The sequence below is a fragment of the Monodon monoceros genome, unplaced genomic scaffold, assembly GCF_005190385.1.
Source record: "Monodon monoceros isolate NGI ecotype Baffin Bay Population unplaced genomic scaffold, NGI_Narwhal_1 Super_Scaffold_10, whole genome shotgun sequence".
Lineage (NCBI taxonomy): Eukaryota > Metazoa > Chordata > Mammalia > Artiodactyla > Monodontidae > Monodon > Monodon monoceros.
In genome coordinates, this window is record NW_021703766.1 from 26149458 (window position 1) to 26155231 (window position 5774).

The 5774-nt window shown below is 47.1% G+C and overlaps 2 pseudogenes; both read right to left on the bottom strand.

The window, feature by feature from the left end:
* Positions 1-4265: 4265 nt before the first annotated feature.
* LOC114888640 lies at positions 4266-4990 on the bottom strand (annotated as a pseudogene).
* Positions 4991-5192: 202 nt separating this feature from the next.
* On the bottom strand, positions 5193-5414 carry LOC114902946 (annotated as a pseudogene).
* Positions 5415-5774: the final 360 nt, after the last annotated feature.

Sequence of the window (5774 nt, forward strand, 5' to 3'; positions counted from 1 at the left end):
TTTAAGACGTCTAGACACTTGGACTCAATAGAGCAATTCTAGGACAGATAACACTTGGCAGAAGTTAAGATCTTGATGGGATGTTTACTTTGTTTATTGTCTATATGCCTTCTAAAAATAAACTTGTTATGCAAAGAAAAAAAAAAAAAGTAGTACAGCTTCCAAAAAAGGTGGTAGTAACTCATCGTAGGGGTCGCCAAAAGGGGGATGCAGAGGGAAACAACAAGGCAGATGCGATTGCCAAAAGGGTGGCCAGAGAACTAGTAACTTGGCAACTACCCCTCATACCTCGAAGGCCAGATCCATCCAATTATTCCCCAATCTGCATAAAGGAAGAATCAGACAAAGTGCAAAACAGGGCTTCATCAGAGATCTAGGAGGCCATGGGTGGCTAGTTAATGAACACGAGCCATACTTCTTTCCCCAACTGCAGCTTGTCAAGCCATCAGGGAGGCTCATCAAGAAACTCACTATGGGAGGGAAGCCCTATATAATTGGTTAGTTGAGGTCACGGTAACTCCCGGCATGAAAAGTATAATCAGTCAGATAGTTGAGACATGCTGCTCTTGCTAATATGTCGGCCATGTACCTTGACTTAACTGGTGTCCTTGTCACCCATGCCATGCGGCCCAGGCCCTGGGTGCAGAAACTGCTTTTAACTATAGAAGCTAATTGTGTTCTATCAACAGGTTGCCACAAAGGCCCACAACAAAACCAGACCAAACTGACTAGATCCAAGGTAGCAGGCAAAGTAAACTAAAGGTCACCGCTTTTCTTCCCCTCATTTATGTTTCCATACCAACTCCTGAGAGCTGAACAACACCTGCCCAGATTCATTTCTGTGTTTGTTTCAAAAGTCCCTGGTGTTTGGCAGAGATGTTTTGCAGCTGTACTTTGAGAGGTATATGTTTTGAGAGATATACAGTGGTCAACCGCCCCAAACCGGCTCTGAATTGACCGCAGGAACGCACCTGCGCAGATGAAACCTGGAGGTGTCTGCAAGTTACCTTTACTTCATTACCACACTAAGATCTCCACCCATAGGGGCATTTGTACTCTGCTAGACACAGTTTGTGCATGTGCAAGAGGGCCTTGCGTGTGCAAGAGAGCCTGAGGGACTGCGCATACCCGGGCTGTTCCTGGAAATCTCTGTCCTTTTCCCCAGTTTCTGAAGACGCACTTACCTCTCACCCCTTAAAAGTCCCCCACTTTCCTCCTTTCAGGAAGAAGGTGCCTTTAGAGCATGAGCTACCCTTCTCCATTCCCTAGCCATTGAATAAAAGCCGGTCTTGCTTGCGCCAAACTCAATTTCATTATTGGCAGCACGAACCTGAGGGGGAAAGAACACCCTGACCGAGTCGGGGGGGCTTCGGTTCAGCTAGGACCCCAAGAGGGGGGTCTCACGTCTAATTCGGTGACATCCTCTGTCTCCAAAAGGTTAAACTGTCTCACTCAGGGATACGAACAGTTAGGGACAAAGCCTGGTGACATACATAGCTAAAGGGAGCTGGGGAGTTCAGGGCCAAAGCCTGGTGACATACATAGCTAAAGGGAGCTGGGGAGTTCTGCTCCTCTACCCCGGGTTATGACGACACCCGAAATCAGGAGGCAGTAGTTACAGAAAATGAACCTGCGCCCTTCAGCGCCCCTCGAGAATGAAGAGCAGGACAAAAGCCAGAGGAGAGATTTGCCACCGGTAAAGCCCATTAACAATTCCCAGGAAATAAAAATAAAAGCTGGGTAATAGTGTCTTACCTTTCTTTTTCTTTTCCTTTGTGCTTATTCAGTTTCACCTGCCCATAGGCTGCTACACGCAGAGGCCCTGTGCCCAGCCCTTTGAGCCAGAGTTCCTCGAGCCACACAGCTGCGCCCGACACCTCAGCTCCACGGCCCCGTGCACAGGGGCGGCGCACAGCACTGCGATTCAAGATGGAGGCGGCGAGCCCGCGGGCGGAGACACTGTGCGTGACACCGTGACCTGGAGCGTGAGCAACACGCCTGCGCCAGACCCGCGAGAACTCGGCCCCCCTCCCCGCTAGGAGAACCCTAGCAGCCCTGCCCACGGCCCATGGGGAGAGTACGAGCTCGCACCTCTCCATTTCTTGATCAAAGAATAAAACTTTCCTTTGCTTCTGAACCGAACTCAGTATATCATTCTATTTGGCTCCAACGACACTGGGCTGGAGGACCCTGCTGGGGCCGAATTGAAAGGGTTGTTAACATTTTTGTTGATCAGTTTCTTGTTTACTTGTTGTCAGGTTCCCCCACTAGAATGTGAGCTCCAGTTACCACGTCTCTCCTGCTCAATTCAGTGCCCCAAACCGCACCTGCCCGATACGGGCACTCAGTAAATGTGAGAATAAAGATAATACTAAAAGAATGAGAGAATGCATGAGCAGACTTTGATTACAGACATCCCACGACAGACTAGTCTCCAAGGGTGACCTACAGCATGTAACTCGAAATACATTCCATAGAAAGAAGCAGGCCCTGGGAATTCCTGCCGGTCCAGTGGTTAGGACCCCACACTTTCACTACCAAGGGCCGGTCGGGGAACTAAGATCCCGCAAGTCGAGCAGTGGCCAAAAAAAAAAAAAAAAGCATGCCCTGAAGTTCTTAATCCCTGATCTAGAGTTATCACATATTTGAGCACACACTCAGCCTACTAAAATGAATGATACAGAATATGTGATGATATGCTTTTAATCTTTTATGCAAAGTTAAATATAGGATAATATACACAACCATTTTCTTCCTTTTGAAACATCACAATTCATCATTCTAATCAGGGCAGGTATGCACCAAGCCCTGCTGGCACTGTGTTTCCAATTTCTTTATCCACCTCTCCTTTGCTGTACCGCCATCCACTTGCTAACTACACAGTCCTCAGTATCATATTTAGGAGTTTAATTCTGGTAAGAAGTGGATGTTCCCTTTTTCTTTGGCAATTATGGCCAAGTTGCTGGTGCTCTGAGTAACTATTAGCATTGTAATTAGTCACGTAGATGTCTGTTTTATTCAATGTATTCATTATCATTTGAAATTATTTATTTTGTCTCTCCAATAACATGTCAGCTGCATGACAACAGAAATCTTGTCATAATTGTTCTCCTTATATCCCTCTCCCCAGCCCATCCCCAGTGCACAAAACACTACTAAACTCAACACTGGCACTTAATAAATTTTTGGATGAAAGTACAAATGATTGAATAAATGAATGAACCAATGAACTGTGTCTCACTGTTAGCTATGGATTTCATATGTAAGATGTCTTTCTATTCTTGTCTGTTTCATCAGCTTTAGCTGTACTGAGTTACCCATGTAAACACAGGCAGAATATAGAAACCTAGCTTCAGTCAATGGTCATTATTTCTAGAATAAATCCAAACTGAATGATGTTAATTTTGTGTCCCATGTTCCTCATACGCAAACTCAGTGAAGCAGATGCTGTCATTGCTCTGACACCATCTGCAGCTCCTTATATACCAAGGACTGCTTCTCTTCCTGATGATGTCTTGGAATATGATAACATGACAGTGCCTAGGAATTAATGCCTCAGAAGCAATCCTCAATTAATGAAGGGTAGGAGCTGACGGATAAAATCTAACGCTTCCCTGTCCTTCAGTGAAACAGTGCTGAGGCATATTCTATACAGCATTTCCAGTGGCATTTGGAGCCCTGGTTGCCCATGGCAGACACCACTAATTAACAGAACTTATTTGGTTTTCCTCCCTTCCTTGACTGACTTCTCCACTCTCTCATAGAAGACAGAGCACCTGATATCATTGCCCTGGGATTGAATCCAAATCCTTGTCCCCAGGTCTCCTTTTGGGATGATACGAGGTAAGACATTGGAGAATTATGTAAGTATCTATCACATACAGTTGTTGAAAGGATTCACTGAGTTAATACAAGTAAAGTGATTAGAAGAGTGCCTGGGATGTAGTCTATGGTTCATAAATGTTATTTGTGAGTTGTTATCTAGTATTATTTGTCTCCTCTGACCTACTTCCCCTTAATTTTGCCAGTATTGGTTCTCTATTTGGGTCCACACCTTTCCTCTTGATAGTTGTCTCAATCCCCAATCAATCTCTGAAATTTCTAGATGAAGTTCATCTACCTCCTTTTGAACCCACTTTTCTTTATTGCTCTATGCATTATTAGCTAATATTAATGCAGCAGAGGGGACAAAAGCTCACAAACACTACACACATTCCACAAGACGCACTGCAGGAAAACAGTGACTAAGAAGGATCAATAGTATCCTAGGGTCTTGGTGGCCACATTCATGGTGGAGGTGGACCTCTTACTCCTGGGGGAGGGGGTCTCATTCCTGGAGGGGGCATGCCTATTGGAGTCCCTCAAGTAGGGGAAGCCTAATTGGTGGGCCCATGGGTGGTCCCATACCAGGTTCAGGAGCCATAATTCCTGGAGGTAGGGTTGCTCAACCGACAGGTGTGGGGGCAGTCCCCTGTCCTGGTGGACACTGAGCTGGGGCTCCAGCAGTGCTGGCAGTAGCAGCGCCTGCAGCAGCTGCTACAGTGCCTCTTCCCTGTAGGGTCATTACCTGTTGGGATGCCTCCCCCGCAACCCCTCGGACAGGGCCTGCTAATCTAGCGGGAGCCTGGGGAATTGGAACACCGGGTGGAACACCTCTGCCAGCTGCTCTGCCAACCGCAGGGCATCCTCCAGCTCCAGCAAGTGATATCCAAGCAATGCCAGTATCTTTGGGGGGTGGTCCCTCCACAGTCATGGAAACCAAGTTCTCCTGGCACAGCAACACCAGAACCAAAGCCCGCTTTTCTTCACTCTCTGGCTGCTTCGAATTCTTTGGCTTGATCTTCCTGAACTCATCACAATCACAGAGCATCAAGTTCATATGCTTGTCAAAAGCCTTAAAGGTGCCAGTGAAGATCCAATCATCTTGCAGGACACATCTCACCCTATAGTCAATGTGCTGCAGCATCTTGCTGCTCTTCCCCACAGTCATGATTGCTGCTCCACCAAATCCAATGCCCACAGGAAAGTTTCGGGATCCTTAAGACCTAAGGGAAGGCTACAGATGAAGGTATGTCGAAGGTTCTCCACCAAACAATGCAAGCTGGGGCAGAAGCTTCAAACAGTAGATACAGCCTATTTTTATTTTGTTTGTTTTCTCTTGAAATCAGCTACCTGGGTGTTCCAATGCTGCTTTAACAACCTCTCGGTATCTCAGCTAAGAACGCCTGTCTCAGTTCTGCATGGAAATCCACCACAGGGACTTGCTGCTGATGCTGCTGAGATCGCCTCGGGTACAGGTGACACTCCTGGTTGCTCAGTGAGGCTATCCTTCTGTGTTTGACTTGGACTTCTACCTCTGGTACGTGCTGTTCCACAGTCCACCTCAGGTGTAAATGGTCCCTGGCCCGCTCCATCACACCACTGGCCTCAGAACAGAACAGGTCAGGCATCTCCAGCGGCCACCCCACTCTGCGCTGCTCCTGCCACGGCAGCACCATCCAATCACTCCGGCTTAGGCTGCACATGGGTGGCCACACCCCCGAACCCACTTTTGATAGCTGCCTTTCAACTTGCCTTTCTCTAGGCCGTCTGCAACAGCTTCAGAGGTAGGAACGTGAAACTCGACAGATCTGATTTAAAAGACTTACATCACTGCTGAGAAATAGCTGAGGACACTCAGGTTTTCCTGTTTGGCCATTTTCCCCCTGGAGAGATATATTGCTAAAGCAACTGCTAGGTGAGCATTTAAGAACAATTATAGTAGATCCAACTGA